Genomic DNA, 22,185 nt, shown 5'->3' with positions numbered 1-22,185 from the left:
TGCCATTCTGATCTGGTAATGTTTTACGCCCATTTCACACAGCTATAGTAATTACACAAGGTACATTGCAATGGAAAATCAGGCCTTGAGGCATTTGCGGCTTATGCTTTTAAGTAGTTACCTGTGTTATAAATGCTATACAATGTAGCATTTACAACACAGAGCGATGTGTGTCCATTCTACAGTGATGGCCTTGAGCAGACTAGTAATACTGCAGGGAACTCTGATGTTTGGAACTATTATTAATAATAATTTGAGTCAGTTTGTGATCCCCTGATGAAAGCTGCTGTATAATTATAAATCTGAATTAATTATTTTACACTTGAGTTAATTGAGGTACAGAGAGGTTAAATGATTTGCCCAAGGTGTCACACCGAGTCATTGGCAGAGCTGAGAATAAAACACAGGAGTCTTGCCCCCCACTGTCCTTTTCTAACCACTTTCAATGCAAGAATATTCACTCTTTCTTTTTAAATAAGGGTTTCCTCACTTGCCTTCTTTAAAATTCAGCCTACTCAAAATGCCCAGGCAACAAGGGAAGAACATCTGGTCTCAGGAATACCAGCACTTTGTTCTCATCAGTGATTTCTCTTTTTATCACCTAGGACAAAAAATAAAAACCACCAGTGGGAGTGCGTGATGCAGTGAAATGATCAAGCAGGCTAAGGAGAGCTCCAGTTGCAATTTGCGCATACAAGGTAATCCACGCAAACACTCCTATAAATCAATCTAATTTATATAAGTGAGACTACAAATTAGTGAGAACAACCAAATGACAAACTATTGTAATTACACAAAATCAACTGGTGAACGAATTGAAGTGACAGCTATCAACAAAATGTATATGCTTAAACACTGTGCTACATATAGTAATGAGAGGTTATGCTGGTGAAAACTGTCTGTAGCTGAGGGTGAGAAACAAGTGGGACTGCACTCACAGAAGTGCATTTTTCAAACCTGACGTTGAAAGTGCCGAAAAGGAATCTTTCTTTTGGTACACGGTCCAAAGCCTATTGAAGTGAGTGGGCCTCATTCCATGGACTCCAGTGGGCACTGGTTCAGTTCACAGAAGCAGGGAATAAGATGAGTTTGTTTTCTTGCTGTCCACAAAGGAGAAACTTGTGCCATGAGGTTGTATGAACACTCAATTTGGGGACCAGAGTGATTTAGATGAAGTGTCATCCAAAAGAGTCACTTTCAATCGTATTCATTCATTTATTACTTGGTTATTTATCTACTTTAAGAAGGCTGAGCTGACCCAGTGGGCACTGAAATGTGGTTCCTTGGACTTTAGATCTTATAGACCGGATACGTGAGCTAATAGATTCTTCCCTCCTTGTTGTGGAATTTAGAGCTGTTCGATCTTTTTAAATGTTTAAAATTTTGATAAAAGTGCCATATAGTCAAATTTTTACCAGAAAAGAGGGAAATATGTTTTGAGATGCCTTTTTTGTGAATGTTGGCGGGTGGGGAGGGGTTGTATGGTCTCTGTTAACAAGGATTAGTAATAGATCTGGACATGTTGAGTCTGTAAACTTTTGGTTTGCCTTCACGTTGAATTAAGTTTGATGGTTCAAATGACTTCTTAATTGTTTACTTAGCTTTATAAAAATGCTAGGCAAATGAAAATGGCACCTCTCCACACTCCATACAAGTTCTTCAGTACCATTAATATATAACCCACTGCCAGTAAGCCAGGCAACCTAAAAACTCCAAATACTCCGCCAGCAGTTTCCCGCCCTTACAATTCTGATGACCAGTTTCCCTGGGTCATACAAACTAAGGTTCCTTCCTTCCATCCTCGCATTCAGCAGCTCAGTACTCGTCAAGTAGTCCCATTAAAATGAGCGAGAGTACTCGCTAAGCAAAGCACTACCGAATGTGACTAACAAGGGATAGATTCTTCCACTATTTAGCAAGAAACCTGCTACTTTGCTTTTAGACAATAGTCCTGTGGAAATGGTGGAAGAAATATCTCCTCCTGCAAAGTTAATACAAGCTGTAATACTAATGATGCTTCATGTTAACGCTCTATGCCATCAGCTGTTGATAAAACAAGAGCTGAAAAGAAACATGCCTCTGGGGACTTGTTCAGACTCCCCGTAGCCACAATTCTTGTTATCTTTATAATACACACTAAGACAGTATCAAAGACCATGCCAAAGCACAATTCACCCTGGTAAGACATTAAAACACATGTGGGGGGAAGGGGGGGGAAGGAGTACGCAAGAAAGAGAAGAGATTATAAACTTCAAAGAATTGCCTTTAAGCAAGTAGTATGTATGCAGTAGCTGTTGTAAAGCTGAATGCTTCCAGTACTGACGCATGAACAATATTCACTTCAGCTTACAGCTGCTAAATGCAACTGTAGTGAAGAGCAATCCTCATAAGAATGGCCAGACTGGGTCAGACCAATGGTCCATCTAGCCCAGTATCCTGTCTTCCGACAGTGGCCAGTGCCAGATGCTTCAGAGGGAGGGAACAGAACAGAGCGATCTTGAGTGATCTTCCCATCCCAGATCTTGAGTGATTATTGAGTGATCTTCTCATCCCAGCATCTGGCAGTCAAAGGTCTAGGGACACCCATGGGTTTCTATTCCAGAACATCTTCGCTACTAGCCATTGAGTGGTAACAGCTCATTTAGACTCCCTTTATTTTGTATATATGGTTGGGATTATGTTTTCCCCTGTGCATCACGCTTGATGCATGTTTTCCACTGTGCATTAAATGCCATGCCTGTGAATCTGACTGCTGGCAATTGGCTTGGGCGCTTTCTCTAAGAGGAGGCCTGGTGCAAAGTGCCCCTTTGGTACCCCTCCCCTTCTGCATAATCCTGCAATGTAGTAGTCAGATTGGCACTGTTTGGGGGTCACAGAGGCCACAGTGGGTGCTGAATCGGCTTGTGATCGAAGTGGAGACTGCGCCAGAGGTAATTTTATTGATATGGCATCATGCAGCCAAAATTAATGCTTTCAACATCTGTGGGTAGAAGTGCAACAAATGGAACTAGAGAAAGAGGGACCTAATGTCATGCAAAACCAGACGCTCAGGAATGCAAGCTGTGACCAGGCTGCTACCGACAAACACAGGCCTCTACGCATGTGTCCCTGGCCTCTGTGCATGCTCAGTAAACGTCAGAACTCTACCACCTGTGTCATTTATTGCTAATGAAACAACTAGGACCAGTTTGGTTCAGTAGCGTATCAATGCTGTATAACTGTCCATTTCTGATTTGGAGGTAGACAGTCAAATATCGGATGCATTTTATATCTCCGCGGAGATTCTGCACAAGGTGAATGCACTGCCCAAAGCTCTATTTTGAGGACGTAAGTGGGCTTCAAGTAATTCATGGACCTTGAGCTGGCTTTCTGTACAGGGGTGTATTTCACCCATTGAGGGACTTTTCCTTCATCTCCAAAGTCTCACCATTTTTATCCCTGACTTTTTATTGCTCGTGTCAAGGTTCCTCCCCCACTCTGAACTCTAGGGTACAGATGTGGGGACCTGCATGAAAAACCTCCTAAGCTTATCTTTACCAGCTTAGGTCAAAACTTCCCCAAGGTACAAAATATTACACCCGTTATCCTTGGAATGGCCGCTACCACCACCAAACTAATACTGGTTACTGGGGAAGAGCTGTTTGGACGCGTCTTTCCCCCCCAAAATACTTCCCAAAACCTTGCACCCCACTTCCTGGACAAGGTTTGGTAAAAAGCCTCACCAATTTGCCTAGGTGACTACAGACCCAGACCCTTGGATCTTAAGAACAATGAACAATCCTCCCAACACTTGCACCCCCCCCCCTCTCCTGGGAAATGTTGGATAAAAAGCCTCACCAATTTGCATAGGTGACCACAGACCCAAACCCTTGGATCTGAGAACAATGAAAAAGCATTCAGTTTTTTACAAGAAGACTTTTAATAAAAAATAGCAGTAAATAGAAATAAAGAAATCCCCCCTGTAAAATCAGGATGGTAGATATCTTACAGGGTAATTAGATTCAAAAACATAGAGAACCCCTCTAGGCAAAACCTTAAGTTACAAAAAAGATATACAGACAGAAATAGTTATTCTATTCAGCACAATTCTTTTCTCAGCCATTTAAAGAAATCATAATCTAACACATACCTAGCTAGATTACTTACTAAAAGTTCTAAGCCTCCATTCCTGTTCTGTCCCTGGCCAAGACGACTACAGACAGACACAGACCCTTTGTTTCTCTCCCTCCTCCCAGCTTTTGAAAGTATCGTCTCCTCATTGGTCATTTTGGTCAGGTGCCAGCGAGGTTACCTTTAGCTTCTTAACCCTTTACAGGTGAGAGGAGCTTTCCCCTGGCCAGGAGGGATTTCAAAGGGGTTTACCCTTCCCTTTATATTTATGACAGCTCCTGTCTCATGGGATGGGCTATCTCACTAGAACTTTCTGGTTTTGGAGAGATTAACTGTGCAGATGTTTGGGGGAAGTATCTGCAAAAATCATCTTCTAGGAGTTAAAAATCTGGGATGCACATACGTGGGATTTCCAAAAGCACTCGGCCTGACTGCCTTAGTGGGAGCAGTATTATGCCAAACACTTGTGAAAATCATTTTACTAGTTTGTTTTCTTACCTGTGGGTCAAATTCTGCCAATTTTTCTCAGTCTCTTATTCTGGAAAGAGTTCCATTTAACATCAACAGTAGAATCTCTCTGACGTTTTTTATCCACTGTTTCATTCTGAAACGTTCGCATCATAATTCTATTGTTTTTTATTTGTCCTTGTATTCAGTACATGTATAGTTGTCATGGAAATGTATTACACATCCTTTGAAAGATCCTCAGTCACCCTCTTTCACTTTCTCTCTCCTTCATAATAAGATTCATGGCTGGAAACTTTCGGTGGCTTGTTTGTTTATTTTAAATCCTCTTCTTTTTATTCTTCTTTTTTCTTTTTTAAGCATATATCTGCAGAGAAATACACAGCATGTAGCCATTCAGTAAAGGCTAAATCTTACTTCAGTAAGAATTATACAAACACATTTAACTTGTTTACTGAACAAACATATCTTCACAAAGCTTTCAGTTACACTGTTGACTTCCAGTAGTATGCAGTGTGGAAATGAGCAAGAGGATAAAAAATGGAGGATACAAAAGAGGAGGAACAATAAATATGTCATTTTTTTCCTGAAGAACAAAGCTGTTTTACATTCAGCCACACTGCCCTTCCTCCCTGGTAATATATTTTTAGAATGACTTAAGAATCCCTTAGAGTTTCAACTGTTTGGAGGGACTTCTGCAGTCGTGCTCTCTCTGACATGACAAAATAAAATATCTCGGTAATGTCCTCCTCAGCTCCTCACAACCCTTCATACATGTATCCTCACAGCACCCCCGTGGGATAGCACTGCTCTACCACCCCCCATTTTACTGATGGGGAACTGAGAGGGTGCATGACTTGCCCTAGATCACATAGGGAGTCTGTGGTGGACCAGGGAATTGTATCTGGGGTTCCCAAATCCCAGATAGGTGTCCTAACCTCCAGGCTGTCCTTCCTTTAGCTGGTTTAAATCTAACCAAAGCCTATTACTTGAGCTTGGTAAATAAATAACAGCAAGTAATTGATTCAGAGTGAAATTCATCCTCGTGTATCAGGCCAGCATAATGCCTCTGCTCCGTTGAAGTTCCGCTGATTCTGGGAAGGTCAACAGATGAGGGCTGTTTTGAGCATTGATGGGGAGAGAGCGAATCACGAAGTGTAAGGGACCTCACAGAATATGCCCTGCCGGCACCATTCCACTATGATTTCAAGGAGACCCTGGCACAAAAAAACTCGACTGACTGGAGGAAGTTGAGTATCCAGGGGCAAGGAGGGGAAAAGTACCGCAAGAGTCACATGGAACAATGAAACAAGAATTCAATGTCTCATCCACACAAAGGACTTGTACAGAGTGATGTAATGACTTGGTTAGGTGTGCAATTTTTCGGCACAGCTACAATGATTGCCTCATTCCCATTAGTACAAAGAAGGCGTGCAGTCTTGCATGCCATTATCTGAAAACATTTTTCCAGCTCTCAACTAATTTTGCAGCTGTTGTCTGATCTCTGTGAACAATCAGAAAGACTTGGGCGAACCAAGCAGGGCTTTTACAGTCCGATTAGAGAAAACAAGGAGAAATTTGCTTACCGAATGCACGTTCTCCTAAAATGGAGGGAAACTGAATTTGTTCAAACCAATGGAAAAGTCAACTAGGATGTGTCTCCACTCCAGCAGCACAGGAGGTAGAATTTCCAGCTTGGGTTGATAGATATACATGTGCTAGCTCTGGTCGAGCTGAGTCGCAGCGCAGCCTGGCTGCCTGAGTACAATTTTATCCAAGACGTACTCTGCCGTTGCCCAGGCAGCTGCGGCCACTGGCTGTTTTTAGCACGTTAGTTTGGGGGGAGGGATAGCTCAGTGGTTTGAGCATTGGCCTGCTAAACCCAGAGTTGTGAGTTCAATCCTTGAGGCGGCCATTTAGGGATCTGGGGCAAAAATTGGGGATTGGTCCTGCTTTAAGCAGGGGGTTGGACTAGATGACCTCCTGAGGTCCCTTCCAACCCTGATATTCTATGATTCTATGACCAAGCTAGTGCATGTGTGTATATCCCAACTGGGAATTACACCCACCCAGCTGCAGTGTACTCGTACCCGGAATGTCCTTCCTAAGATTAATCAACTCAGTGAAAGGATACTGGATTCAAAGTGTTAAATACAAAGAAAATTATTCATATTCGAGATCTCCCTTTTGCAAAAAAATGTTCATGCTCTTTTAGTAGGACTGTACTTCTGAAGGAACAGGTCCTCACAGTGGCCTTAGTCTCTCTCTCTTTTTTTAATACAGAGTTTTGTTTGCTTGTCAGTTAATTTTAAGAAGAAATATCATATCCTTACATTTCATGGGACTGAAAAATGTCTGGATTAAGAGGCTGTGTTATAAAACCCTTTGGGGAAAATGGCATTTAGTTTCTGATGGTGAAATATATCCCTGTGCAAAGTGCCAACACAAGTCCTGGGGACCGCCTAAACCCTTGTTTTGAAGGCTTAATTGGGACTTAAGTCTTTTTGCTTGCCCTTTACACTAGGATGAACTTCATTGTTTCCATGACATTGACTGTTTTCTATTTTAGCAACTAAGGAAGATTTGATCAAATTTGATAGAGACCATAAAAAATTCAAAGGAAAGCCCTTTGTAGCTTGGTGATTTTATTTGACCTGAGGTTTGTGAGATCTTTTTTTTCCCCTGAGCTTCACCTGGCATTGTGTGGAAAACAGGTTCCTCTCATGGCTTCCAGGCATACCCATAATCCAGCCTAAAACTGATGTAAAACTGACCCAAGTTTGCTTGGAGTTTAGCCAAAGTGAACTGTTGAGCAAAAATGATCCAAGCCTCCCTTTTGCAGGATATTCCAAAACCAGGATCGGTTTGCAGGCTTCTGTTGCTGTCATTTCACACATCTTCTTCAAAGCCTCCTCCATGCAAGGGATTTGATTTTTTTTCCCCCTCCCACAAAAGCTAAAGTGCCAGTCCTGCAAAACGCATACGTGGTGGTAACTTTTCCTTCCCTTTCTTAGTCTACCTCTTGTTTTCAGACTGTAAGCTCCACGAGGCAGCGATTGTTCCTTACCACAGTATCTAGCACAATGGGGCTCTGATCCCAGCTGGGGCCTCTCAAAGTTAATAGTAAGCAGTAATAATAAATGTTATGCAATTGATTGGATGGCAACTGTTAAATTATGCTGATAAAATCATAGCTTGTGATTAGTTGTCATTATAGTCTGAACTTGTGATGTATTGACCCCAAAACAGGAAAGCTACAGCAACTTCTGAAGTCTTTGAAGTAATATACTGCACTGAGACCCAGGAAAAGCTTTTTCCCCAGTTCAGCAAATGCTTGTAGGTTTTGATAGATATTCTAAATTGTTTTTCAAAAATGAGTTATGAGTTCTGAAAGGAACAGAGTAGTCCTCTTTAGAGACTCCACTGAGTATTCCAATAGCAGAAAGGTTACAAGAGCCAAAAAAACCAACAACAACCCATCCCTTATTGCTTATACCAGCAATACTGTGAGGCAGGAAGACAAATAAGCATGCTGTTGTCTTATGTATGGTGGGCGTGTTTGTGCATGTTAGTAGAAGACTTGGCTCAAAGTCTTCATCAGAGCTTTTCTTTATGGAAAACTAGGTGTTTTGTTTTGTTTTTCCTTTTCATTAACTGGAAACTGTCTCAGAAAATGCCCACTTGCATCAGAATGTTCTGGGTTTTCATTGCAAAAAATAACCCCAAACAAAGAAAATACTTTTGTTTCACATGAGACGTAACGGGGGGGAAAGAGGCCTAAACAACTCCAAAGTATGTTAACATGTGTACATATGTTAGGCAGTGTGGACTGCTAGATAGAGCAGTGGCCTCAAACATCAGAGAAGTGGGTTCTATTCCTAGATCTGCCACTGACCTTCTTGATGGCCTGGAGCAAATCAGTTCCCCTCTCTGTGCCTCCATTTCCCCATCTGTAAAATGGGGATAATGAGATACTGACCTCTTGTAAAGCTCTCTGAGGTCCACTGCCGAAAAGTGCCAAATAAAAGCTAGATATTATTATTATGACATATATTCATATTAGAGTCATACAATCAATATTTATATGTATATAACTAATTTTATATTACACATACCAGACAATAAAATGCTGTATGAATGTTTATAGTTTACAGATGGGATTTTCCAAAGAATTCCAAGAGCGATAAGTGCCTAACTCCCATTTTAATTTCAATGGGATTTCAGTGGCTCGCTCCATTTGCCTGAGGGTTACTGTTCTGAGCATTGGCTGCATCAGTTGCATGATATCCCACAGCAGTGTTTCACTGGCAGATCAGGGTAGATTGCTCCCTGTTTGACAGTGTTGGTTGCGTGCGGTCTCACATGTGTAATGATGTTGTTTTCCTGTCAGTCGCTCTTGATGATTTAGACTGTTAGACGTCATTCCATGTGCTCTAGGACTTTTTTTTTTTTAACTCGAATCAATCTGACATGCAGAAAACAGACACTTCAGTGAGAGGATGGAACAAAAGAATGGGCTGGTTGTGTCACTTAGTTCTCCAGAAGCAGAGCTAGAAGGATGATTGCTGTCATCTTGTATTTTACTTACTGACCCATACAGAGCTTGATCCAGCTCCAACAAAATTCATAGATTTTGTTAGCCATACTTCATTTTGTTAGCCAATCTCAGGAGCAGAACATTAGGTCAGTGGAGGAGGAGGAGACATGAACCTACAAGGATGCAGAGGGATGATAACACTGCACTGGTGTATATCTTAGGGTCTCAAAGCTCTTCACATGCTGTCTAAGATACTTATAGCCCCTCCCTCCCTACGCCTACTGCTGAGCACCTTACAGTCTTCAGCGTATCTATCCTCACAACACCCCTTTGAGGTAGGGCACTGCCCTACTCAGCACTCTGTAAAAATCAGGCCCCTTTTTTATGTTGGCCACCTTAAAAAAATGGAGGCTTCCAAAATCTACTTCTGAAAATCTTGGCCCGTGACTGATATCCCAAGACAGGCCTACTTAGTTGAAAACCTATGCTACCCATTTCATTGCAAACTTATGCAGGTCTTTGGTATTGGTGTTTGTGTAGTGTGGGGTGTGTGTGTGTGTGTGTTTTGTATTTCCAGACTCAGAGTTTGTTGCTGGCACAAGCTGCACTGTCGTCATGCCTGCCAAGGGTTTAATAAAACTAGACCATTAAAGAAATCAGACCTAATTAATGCTCTTATTGGATTTGACATCTGGGCACAGTTTAGAGAAAGAATGCAATCACAGAATGGAATGATGTTAGATAAAATAAGAATTCACATTTCTTTTTGAAACCTTTAAAGCCAGGACTTCAAAGTGCACAAATCTTGAACATGTTGTGGTCAGCCCAATAAATTAACAGATGAGAACTTTTGCTATCATGTGTTCTCTCACTACACACTTTCCCTGTCAAAGTTAATGTTTTAATAACATTGGGATAATCTGCTTTAGTTCAGAAATAATCTGATTGAACCAAGTATTAGCACAGGGAGAGTGGCATTCTGTGTGTGTTTGAGTCACCTTTGCATGCTCTACATGTTTCTCCTCTTAGCTACTTTAGCACATTTTTCATTTTTTCCAATTAATTCTTTATTATATTGCGTATTGCTATCAGCTCATATATATGTAGATAGATAGATATTGATATATATAGATATAGGTATAGAGAGAGTTTGATTGATTGATGCCAAGCTTAGCTGGGCTTTCTCTTGCCCTGCAGAAGGTGGCTTCCTATCAGTGGGTAAAAAGTCTGTCTTGTTGTTCGAGGTCAGGCTAGGTTATCATAACTTTTCCTTCTGGCCTTACGATTTATGGCCAAGGCTTTCAAACATGACGAGTGATTTTCAGGTACCCGACTTGAGACACCGTAGATGGGCGTAACTTTCAGAAAGTGCTGAGCATTCGCCCCTCTGAAGATCAGACCCCTTTTTAAGGTGTCTCTCCATTTGGGCACTGTGATGGGCCACACTGGTCAGTAAGGGGTGAATGGAACCCTGGGGAGGCTGTGCATAAAGCAGCCAATTGAAGAGGGGCTGCGAGGAGCAGCCAATCAGGGCCGGGTAGACCCATATAAGAAGAGCTGCATGGCAGAGCGGAGGCAGTTGCCCTCTAGAGCTCAAGGAAAGAGTACTGACTGCCTTGCAGGAGAAAGAATGCTAGTACCTTGGACAGAGCGGTGCTGGGCAGGATCAGGGGCGTGAGAGTGTGCTCTGGGCTGGCTGCTAACATTGGCATGGTGAGGCCCTGAGGTAAAGGGTGAAGAAGATGCTAGCGTGGCAGGGAAGTGGCCCAGGGAAATGTGCTGAGAGATTGGCGGGGACGAGCATGTTGCTGCCATCTACAGAGTCCCTGGGCCTGGATCTGGAGTCGTGGGCAGCCCTGGGTCCCCCCCCCACCTCCCCACTCGACACTGAGGAAGTGGCTGGACCAGCGGACTGCAGTACTGTCCCCAGAAGGGAGGAGCATGGAGTGGGACACAACCAGAGGGCTGTGTCCTGAAGAGGATGTCGTGGTCCTTGGAACAACATGGGTCCAGGAGCAGAAGTGACAGCTGCGAGACGACATCAGAAGAAGGAGCGCTGGCTCGCAGAGCTAATCCCCAGGACAGCCAGCAGGAGGTGTTAGTGTGGTGAGTCACACCCCATCACAGGCACAAAAAATAACGAGTCCTTATTGAGAATCTAGGCTTATGCATCTGTGAACATGGCTTGTGTCTTCCTTTCCCTTCTCTACCCAGTGCAACAACTGGGTAGAATCTGGTCCTGTATAAATAAAATGATAGCCATTAAACTGGACATGCTTAACCTTGTTGTATTACTCCAAATGAGATTGTATACAACCAAAGCTTCTTTAAGACAATGTCCTGTGCTGATTTTAAATCAATTAGCAAAGGTTTATACAACTCAAATGAAAGTAGATCAAAGCAGTTTAGGAATACAGTTCTAACACCGAAAGATGCTTCCCTCCCCCGGCCACCCGGGGGATTTATTATACATTCCTGCCACTTACTAAATTGCTCATCAGCCTAGATCATTTCGGCACTTTGCACAGTTCCACAGCAGAGTTGTACTTTTCTGGAAATTAGAAAGCACAGTGTGTGACAGTAAGCAGCAATTAAAACCTGGGATGGCAGAAGGATAAAGGTAAAACCTGCCTCTGTGTCTCATAGATTCATAGAATCAAAGAATATCAGGGTTGGAAGGGACCTCAGGGGGTCATCTCGTCCAACCCCCTGCTCAAAGTGGGACCAACCCCAACTAAATCATCCCAGCCAGGGCTTTGTCAAGCCTGAGCTTAAAAACCTCAAAGGAAGGAGATTCCACCACCTCCCTAGGTAATGCATTCCAGTGCTTCACCACCCTCCTAGTGAAAAAGTTTTTCCCAATATACAACCTAAACCTCCCCCACTGCAACCTGAGACCATTACTCCTTGTTCTGTCATTTGCTACCACTGAGAACAGTCTAGATCCATCCTCTTTGGAACCCCCTTTCCGGTAGTTGAAAGCAGCTGTCAAATGCCCCCTCATTCTTCTCTTCTGCAGACTAAAATCCAGGGAAATGGATGGAGCAAGTATATGTGTTGGGTAGGGTTATACATTGCATTAAGTTCCAAGCACCTGTTAGGTCAGACCATAGCATGTGGCATAATAGCTATGCAAGTGTTCCATTTTGGTTTTTAAATAAACTTTATTTTAAAAGGCCCTTCACAGTTCAGGAAACAATTACCTCCCAAGGAGAAAATAAAAGGAATAGATGAAAGGTAGCCGAGGACAGACTGCATACATAATTCAATCCCAGTAAATCCAATACATACAACATTTGACAAGAGTAATTAAACACCCTTTGAGATGTTTTATCTGCTGTGGAATATAATATATTGAAACTGTGATAACCTAAAAATGGCCTGACTTCTAAATAGCATTATATCTTATTTGGCTCCCACGATGGGTAATTTGCCATATGTTCCAAATATAAGAGCAAAACAATTTCACTGTGTCATTTGGAAAAAAGCTTTGGCACCTAATTTTCAAAGGTGCTAAGTGGACGAGCTGCAAATTTTCCATCACAACAGGTTTTCAATGGGAAAATGGGTTTTTGACTCAATAGACCCTTTTTTTTTTTTCTGAAGAAAAAAAAAATCTGAAAAATGTCACTTTTTTTTTGTTTTTGTTTTTTGGTCAAGCTAAATACCCCCAAATTAAGACATGTTTGATTCTCAGATGGAAACCAAAATATTGCAGCTGAAAGCTGGATACGTCATTGCAGTTTCCTCATCATTCTATTCCCTATGGAGCGGCTACCCCAGCTAGTCTACATCTCCCATGATGCATCATGGTCAGAGACGCCCACGGTGCAACACCTCCCCACACCAACACAGAAGCATGGGGGCAGAGGCACACAAACTGCAACTCCCATGGGCATTGTGCTGTTTCCAAAAAGTATAATTATTTTTGCAGAACCCACCCTCTTCTTTTGACTCGCTCTAGTGCTGAAGTTCTTTGGTATCCAGTGAATCATAGAAGGTTAGGGTTGGAAGGGACCTCAGGAGGTCATCTAGTCCAACCCCCTGCTCGAAGCAGGACCAATCCCCAATTTTTGCCCCAGATCCCTAAATGGCCCCTTCAAGGATTGAACTCACAACCCTGGGTTTAGCAGGCCAATGCTCAAACCACTGAGCTATCCCTCCCCCCCAACAGTGGAGCTGTGGGTGTTCATTGTTAAGACCTGGACTTAGGAAGCCACTTGCAGGGTGTAGCCAAAACAACTTTATTGAATCTACTAACTTGTGAGCATGGCTACATATTCTGAGCTGCCAACAGATAGTGCTCTTTAGCAGCTACCCATCTGTTCATCTTCCAGTTTTGTATAGTGCTCCAATACCAGAGTGGTGGGGAGCATTTGAGTGAAGACTTTTGTGTCGGTCCAAAAGGATGTTGCAATGCTCTCTGGTGTCAATGGGAAAAAAAATAAATCCTCCTTGAGGCAAATAAACCTCTGATATGGGGTAGGGGCCAGAACTTTGAAGATGAAGCAGGGGCACAAGAACGAGCAAAAGGGCCAATAAGTCAAGTTCTGAACTCAATACCGGAGACTAGAGTATATTTATCTCTAAACACTGGGGAGTAACAGTCCTACTTGCCCCGCTGTGATGCACAGAGTAATGAAACGGAACAGAATTAATGAATTGTTTTACCCAGATGTCTGGAGGCAGCACCTTAACTGAAGCGGCACTGATGATAAGCTTGGACGCACCTTTTGGGAAGTGGTGCTGGGGAGAAAACACAGAGCTTCTAAGATTTGGGTACCTGATATGCTCCTCCTTGCCTCTCTCTATTCTGGAAGCGGCCATTTACAACTGTCTTTTTTTAGCCACAGGAAATCCCTTCCCTTGAATCAGAGAGGTAGATGAAATGCTCTCCCTCTGAAGGCAACATCTGTGCGTCTCTGTGAATCAGCCAGAAGGGGTGCTGTATATGCTAATCAGCTTGACTACAGTATTGTTAAGGAATGATAATTATTTTCAGGTGGGAACAGGCACTGTTTGACACCTATGGAGGCAAGACAGATGGCATAATTTATTACATATATTCACAACGCTGGGCAGCTACAACTTTATATATTTATATTTATAAATATTATTTCTCTTTGTTTTTGTTTAGCCACTTGCCTCTGTGTTTTTTAGATTAAAAGTGAAAAATCATGCAGCTCAGTACAAACTTCAGTTCATTAGCATGTGTTTACGGTGCAAGAGCTTGGAAAACATTACTCTGTTTTTAATAATTGGAAAAAAGATATTGTGCATTGAAGTAATTGCATTAAACAGCCCAACTGGGGTGAGGGGGGGAACCTTTCACATTTCTATCCTCTACATCTTACACAGTGAGCCCTGTTCCTATTCCTGTTGTTAACTGTTCTGTTAATTTATGAGTTGCAGTATGCTAATGCCTGCACATCCCCAACCAAGATTAGGGACTCAAGGTGCAGGTCACGCTATAGACACTGCAAAACACAGCCCTTGTCTAGAAAAGCTTTCAATCTTACCAGCCAACACAGACACAGGAAATACTGTTTTTAGGTCCCCCTTCCTCTCCTGTTCACACCCCTGATGTTAGTGTGTTCCGCCCACTTACCTTCTGCTCAGGCCTGCTACTTTTCAATATTCACCCCATGTCAATATATTGCCAGCTCTGCTCCTATGTCTCGTCTTCAACATGCTTCTGAAAAAGTGAGTAAAGAAATGTTCTGAGGCTGCACTGAATATTTGTGACCGGTTCAGCGGGTGAGGGGTTGGCATTTTGGGGATTACACAGGCCAGTAAAGGGTTCTGTCACTGCGTGTCCTGTAACTCTGGGGGCCTTTGGGCTGTGCAGCTACGGTTCATAAGAATATAAGAGCATAAGAATGGGTCAGACCAAAGGTCCATCTAGCCCAGTATCCTGTCTTCTGACAGTGGCCAGTGCCAGGTGCCCCAGAGGGAATGAACAGAACAGGTAATCATCAAGTGATCCCTCCCCTGTCGCTCATTCCCAGCTTCTGGCAAATAGAGGCTAGGGACACCATCCCTGCCCATGCTGGCTAATAGCCATCGATGGACCTATCCTCCATGAATTTATCTAGTTCTTTTTTGAAACCTGTTATGGTCTTGGCCTTCACAACATGCTCTGGCAAAGAGTTCCACAGGTTGACTGTGCACTGGGTTGTCAGTTGTGCTGACAACAGCCAGCCCACTACCATAAGTCTCATCTTGGCTCTCACCGGCCCATTTACGGCTTGGAGGGTGACACCAACAGCCCTTCTATTCCCGAGTCTTCCAAATACGTCCTTTCCAAATTCTTAACTGCCAGACATTTGAACTCTGCCCCTGCCCCCGGTTAATCATCCCTGGAAATGTGAAACCAACCCCCCAGACACCAGCTGACTTTAGCATGCATACTCTACACCTGTTTGAGCACCAAAGACCTGCATTGTTTGGCAATAAATATATATTTAATAGAAACACCACAGATTTGAAGTTGAAATAGTCAGGGAAACTGAACATATAAAAGTTATGCAAAAAATAAACGGTAACACACAACCACAGGCTTCATTCTTCCATATCCATTAAAATCTGTTTTCTCATACACGTTATCTATTGCCATAAAATAGTTTCTCAGTGTATCCCCTAGCTATAGAAGGAATCCAGGTTTATGAAAAGCGTTGTGCCTTGAGACTGTCCCTCAAGTTCTGGATAAATTCACTCCCAAGCCTGCTATTAAAAGTCTTTTCCTTTTCTCTTTGTCCATGCTTCTGCATGTTTGTTGAGAGTGGGGAAATTCCCTGGGATGTCTTAATGTCTTTCCATAAGCTCTAATGGTCCATCATTGTCTTTTTCTGGGCTGCCCAAGGGATAGCAACTTGAATCCAGTTTTGTGTAAACAGCTGGTTTGGGAGGGGCTTCTTCCTGCTTGACTACTTGCCATCCTGCGGTGAGGTGTAGTTGAAGTTGTAATATAGATTAAGAATACAGTTTTCTATATACACAATTGCATAGATTTATCATCACAGTCTGTATGCAGATCTCATAACGACCACCGAGTTCAGAACGTGAGAAGCTTGCATAAAAGACCTCACTTGATATACCTTTACAGTACAATAATGCAATATGCAGTCAGTTGGTTTAATCTTCTGTTCTCCCCTTGCAGTGCCTGGATCCTGATTGTCATGGGGGGGAGAATCCTTTTGCTTCTATCCCCTGTGGTGGGAGGTCGTGTTCCACTATAATTATTGTGCATTTATAAATACTCTGCTTTCCTAAATAGTTCCCTACCATTTAAGGAGTGGATATGTTGGAACAACATCATGTCCATTATGTATTTATTTTCTGGGCCAAATATTGTTTGTCTGACTGTTGGGTGAAATTCACCCCTGTTTTGGGGTCCTACTTATAACCTATGCACCATTTAACACTCATATAAGCCCTCAAAAGAGGGCTTAAGCGGTGCATAGATCTCAGGCTTCTTTTCTGTACAGGAGTGAATTTCTCGAGTGGAGAAGAGAAGAAAGATGGTCCAGTTCTTGAGGTGTTTGTCTGGGATTCCAGGCACCCACGCTCAGTTCCTTGCAGCACTATTGACCCTTTGTAGGACTTCGGACAAGTCACTTTGTTTCCTTGTTTCTCATCGGTAAAAAGAGGATAATAGCCCTTCCGTACTGCAGAGGGTTCTTGTGAGGATAAATGCATTAAAGATGGTCCATTGCTCAGATATTAAAGAGCTATTTAATCTGGTGGACAAAGGCAGAACTAGAACCAATGGCTAATGCTGAAGCCAAATATTCAAATCACAGATCAGGAACACATTTTTAACAGTGAGGGTGATTACCTATTGAGACAAACTACTATGGGAATTTGTGGATTCTCCATCTCTCGATGTCTTCATGTCAACATTGGGTGCCTTTCTGGAAGAATTGCTGCAGTCAGACAGAAGTTATTGGGCCCAATACAGGGGTAATTGGGTGAAATTTAAGGTCCAATGACATACAGGAGGTCAGACTAAATGATCTAAGGGTCCCTTCTAGTTTTGAACTCTGAATCTATGGTAATCGGAGCCATATAAATAACCAAAGGTAAATCTTATACTGCAGATACAGTAGTCCCATTATTTTAGGGTACGCAGCAAGGGAAGCAAAATCTGAAGGGTAAATCCTCAGCTGGTGAAATTCCATTGAACTCCACAGATGCCAATTTAAACCAGATGGGGATCTGGCCCTGATTCAATGGTGAGATTCGGACAAAATCAATATTGTATTTTTCACTATGTTGGATCAAAAGCTGTGTGATGGTGAAATATTATCTGGGAGCATGAAATACTGAGTTTAATAATCTTATATGATCTGGATCATAATAAAACAGCCCTGCTGCGTTATGTAAAATAGATATTCGGTAACTGTCATAAATTAGTTGATGGGATTTTTCATTCAATTTTGACATGCAGAAAAAAAATTAATTGGTTCCTTGAGTCTTAAAATCTGATCAATAATTTAGCTAGCTTGTCTCTTCAATTTTAAAATGGCATGGCCAGCATTTTTAAAGAAATTAAATGTTATTGATTTACACAGTAAATACAATTAGAGAATCTAATCATTCAAACCCCATTAAGGTCTATTTGAGCTCTGTTTTGAATGTGTACTATGTTGTCTTGCAGAGAATGAAAGAAAAATGGATTATTGATGTAGTTGTCTATTATGCATTCATATGTCCTACCAAAAATAAACTAGCAGTAAAAATGGTCTTGTGCATTGTGACTGAATAGTACTGTGGGACAAAATAGCTACTATGAGGTTGTAAGGGTAAAGTTGCATTGCACTTTATCAAGGACTTATTAGCAAAATTGAACTTGTTCCTATTGTTAGAAATGTACAAAGGCTCAGAGTTAGGGCATGTTGAATATTGGGAATGGATGATACGTAGGAAGGCAGTGTTGCCTAGCGCAGTGGTTCTCAACCAGGGGTACGCACACCCCTGGGGGTACACAGAGGACTTCTAGGGGGTACATCAGCCCATCTAGATATTTGCCTAGTTTTACAACAGGCTACCTAAAAGCGTGAGTGAAGTCAGTACAAACTAAAGTTTCATACAGAAAAGGACTTGTTTATACTGCTCTATATACTGAAATGTAAGTACAATATTTATATTCCAATTGATGTATTTTATAATTATGTGGTACAAGTGAGAAAGTCAGCCATTTCTCAGTAATAGTGTAGCTGTGACACTTTCATAGTTTTATGCCTGATTTTGTAAGCAAGTAGTTTTTAAGTGAGGTGTAACTTGGGGGTACGCAAGACAAATCAGACTCCTGAAAGGGGTACAGTCGTCTGGAAAGGTTGGGAGCCACTGGCCCTAGTGCCTACAACACTGGGGCTTGGGAGATATGGGTCCTATTCCCAGTTCTACCCCTGCCCTGCTGGGTGACCTTGGGCAAGTCACTTCACCTCCCTGTGCATTAGTTTCCCCATCTGTAAAATGGGGATGATGATACTCTCCTCCTTTATAAAGTGCTTTGAGATCTACTAAGGAAAGGCACTGTGTAACATTGAGGTGGAATTACTTGTTGACTGAGACAAGTGAGGCCCTACGTTCAACTTGATAGCATTTCTGTTTGTCTGTCTGTAACGAGCTAACTTTTGTGCACAGCATCCAATCAGTTCTCAGATTTCCTCCTTGGAGGCAGGTTAAGTTAAAGGGAACTAAAGCCTGGTTTCTCCTGAACGGGGAAGCATCCACGTGGGGGGGGGGGGTTAACGTGCTTCAACTTATAGTTTGTCTACACTTAACATGCTACAGCTGCACTGCTCCAGTGCTTCCGTGTCGATACTATCTATACCAGTGGGCAGGGGTTTGCATTGGTGAAGGTAATCCATGTCCCCGAAAGGCAGTAGCTAGATAATGGTCTTCCACTGTGTCCACACAGTTGATTTTTCACATCCCTGACTGACGTAGTTGAAACAGCCCATTTTTCGAGTGTAGACCAGGCCTTATTTCCATTGAGTTCACACATTTTGTTGATTCACCGTAATTTTTCTGAGTGTCCGTATGTAATCAAGCCCTGAATGGAGAGGCTCGTTCCTTTCCTGTCTCATAGCGTTGAACAGATGTTAGGTTCCAACAAACCTCAGAGGTACCTTTGTTTCAGTGCTGGGTTAAGTGATCCTGGAATATAATTTATGTCACAGCTAAATATTTTAAAATATGTTGGGATCCATAAGAACATAAGAATTGCCAGACTGGGTCAGACCAAAGGTCCATCTAGCCCAGTATCCTGTCGTCCGACAGTGGCCCGTGCCAGGTGCCCCAGAGGGAATGAACAGAACAGGGAATCATCAAGTGATCCATCCCCTGTCGCCCATTCCCAGCTTCTGGCAAACAGAGGCTAGGGACGCCATCCTTGCCCATCCTGGCTAATTGCCATCGATGGTCCTATCCTCCATGAACTTATCTAGTGTTTTTTTTTTTTTTTTGAACCCATCCACTCGGGTAAATGGTGCTGAACAAATGGAGGATGCTCTCTTGGGGCCTAATTTTGTGCCACTGAAGCCAGTTTTGCTATTGATTTCAGTGGGAACCAACAGGTTTATCATTTTAAAACGTGACCCTAGACTGCAATTCAGGAAAGTAACCTCATTCACAAAGGGCGCTTGAGCACAAGGCTAAACGCTTTCCTGAGTTGAGGCCCTAGGCATGCAAGTCTCAATTGCCCATTAAACCCCCCACTCAAAGCCACCCAGTCTCTCCCTGTTCAACCATTTCCGAAATGTTAATGAAGCAGGTTTTGTGTTGCAAAAGTATTTGTGGGATTTTAGAATTGGCAGCTGGGTTTATGTCCTTTAACTCAACACAGAACTCCTTATTAAATCTCCCTTTAAAATCTAACTTGAGTTTGAGAAAGGGAGACAACCAACAGTCTACCCAAACACAAAGAAAGAGTGCAAATGGTTTGGCATATGCAGCATGATAATGTACCCTTAATTTTTCTCTAACTAATGAAAAATAAGTTTTAAGGTGGAAACAATTTCATTTAATTTTGAAAATAACAGTAAAGTAATGTTGTTATTTTGTTTTATAGTAGCACCTGGAAGAACCATCTGAGAGTGGGGCCCCATTTTGCTAGCCATTAAACACATAATGGGAGGCAGTCCCTGCTCCAAAGAGCTTACAGTTCTGAATAGACAACAGGGAGAAAGGGAAACAGAGACAAATGATTAAGCAATATTAGTATCACCGTAGATCATCAACTGGGAATAGAACCCAGCTCTCCAGAATCACACTCCAGTGGCCTATCCACTAGATATCACTGTGTTTCTGCTTTGAGATCATTAAAAAGCAATTTAAGCTTGAGTTTTCACTGCTCGTATTTGCTTTTGTCATAAATATAAAGGGAAGGGTAAACCCCTTTGAAATCCCTCCTGGCCAGGGGAAAGCTCCTCTCACCTGTAAAGGGTTAAGAAGCTAAAGGTAACCTCGCTGGCACCTGACCAAAATGACCAATGAGGAGACAAGATACTTTCAAAAGCTGGGAGGAGGGAGAGAAACAAAAGGGGTCTGTGTCTGTCTGTATGCTGCTCTTGCCAGAGACAGAACAGGAATGGAGTCTTAGAACTTTTAGTAAGTAATCTAGCTAGGTATGTGTTAGATTATGATTCCTTTAAATGGCCGAGAAAAGCATTGTGCTGAATAGAATAACTATTTCTGTCTGTGCATCTTTTTTGTAACTTAAGGTTTTGCCTAGAGGGGTTCTCTATGTTTTTGAATCTAATTACCCTGTAAGATATCTACCATCCTGATTTTACAGGGGGGATTTCTTTATTTCTATTTACTTCTATTTTTTATTAAAAGTCTTCTTGTAAAAACTGAATGCTTTTTCATTGTTCTCAGATCCAAGGGTTTGGGTCTGTGGTCACCTATGCAAATTGGTGAGGCTTTTTATCCAACATTTCCCAGGAGAGGGGGGGTGCAAGTGTTGGGAGGATTGTTCATTGTTCTTAAGATCCAAGGGTCTGGGTCTGTAGTCACCTAGACAAATTGGTGAGGCTTTTTACCAAACCTTGTCCAGGAAGTGGGGTGCAAGGTTTTGGGAAGTATTTTGGGGGGAAAGACGCGTCCAAACAGCTCTTCCCCAGTAACCAGTATTAGTTTGGTGGTGGTAGCGGCCATTCCAAGGATAACGGGTGTAATATTTTGTACCTTGGGGAAGTTTTGACCTAAGCTGGTAAAGATAAGCTTAGGGGATTTTTTCATGCAGGTCCCCACATCTGTACCCTAGAGTTCAGAGTGGGGGAGGAACCTTGACATGGTGGCAGCGGTGGGATTAACCTGAAATCATCTGAGATCCAGTTGAGATTTTTTGAACTAGAAATACAGATTTTAAAAAGGAAATTTTTTTTTCTTTGGAAAGAAAGTCCAGAAAGCAGCTTTGAAACTGAAAGCAGCTTGGTTTCTCTCTGCTTTGTGGCCAAGCAGAGACAAAAGGGGATTATCTTGTGAATTGCAGGTTTTCTTTGCCTGGAGGCAGGGTACTTAACTCCTGCAGGGAAATTCACAGTCTTCCAACCCAGAGGTTTTTTTTTTTCTCTTTTCTTCCTAAAAGTAAATAGGGTGTGTGTGTTCTACCCATTTGCTTTTTCTTTGGGCTGGGTAAGCAGGTTTCCAAGTAGTTGGAGGTTTTTTGCTTTAATTTGGGCCCAGAGCAGAGACAAGGGAATTGTCTTTTTCTGTAGGCTGACAATCACTATCAGAGAATAGGTATTCTATTCCAGCACAGCAAAATTTTACAGCCAAGTTTTGTTTGTTTATTTCTAAACCTCGGGTGTAAAGTTAGTAAAAACAGAGAGGTTAGAATGGCAAAATCCGCGGCTCGACTACAGCTCGAATTAGCCAAATTTCAGGCTGAGGAAAGACAAAGGGAACATGAAAGACAGATAGAACTCATGCAGCTGAAGAAGGAACAAGAAAGGGAGGCAGAACAACACCAAGAGGCTGCCCACAAGAGGGAAATGGAAGCAAGGGACAAAGAAATGGAAGCAAGGGCCAAAGAACTGGAGGAGAAGGAAAAAGAGAGGAAG

At 42.3% G+C, this 22,185-nt stretch overlaps 1 protein-coding gene across 1 annotated transcript in view; it reads left to right on the top strand.

The window, feature by feature from the left end:
- LRRTM4 (leucine rich repeat transmembrane neuronal 4) overlaps positions 1 to 22,185 on the top strand; it is a 1,034,392-nt gene that overhangs the window by 89,164 nt on the left and 923,043 nt on the right. The window contains exon 2 of the mRNA XM_075123423.1: positions 606 to 698. The gene's annotated coding sequence lies outside the window, so the exon portion shown is untranslated. The remainder of the gene's footprint in view (positions 1 to 605; positions 699 to 22,185) is intronic.

The sequence above is a fragment of the Caretta caretta genome, chromosome 26 (assembly GCF_965140235.1).
Source record: "Caretta caretta isolate rCarCar2 chromosome 26, rCarCar1.hap1, whole genome shotgun sequence".
NCBI lineage: Eukaryota > Metazoa > Chordata > Testudines > Cheloniidae > Caretta > Caretta caretta.
The sequence above is the reverse complement of the archived record's forward strand: the minus strand, read 5'-3'. Positions and strand labels throughout refer to the sequence as shown.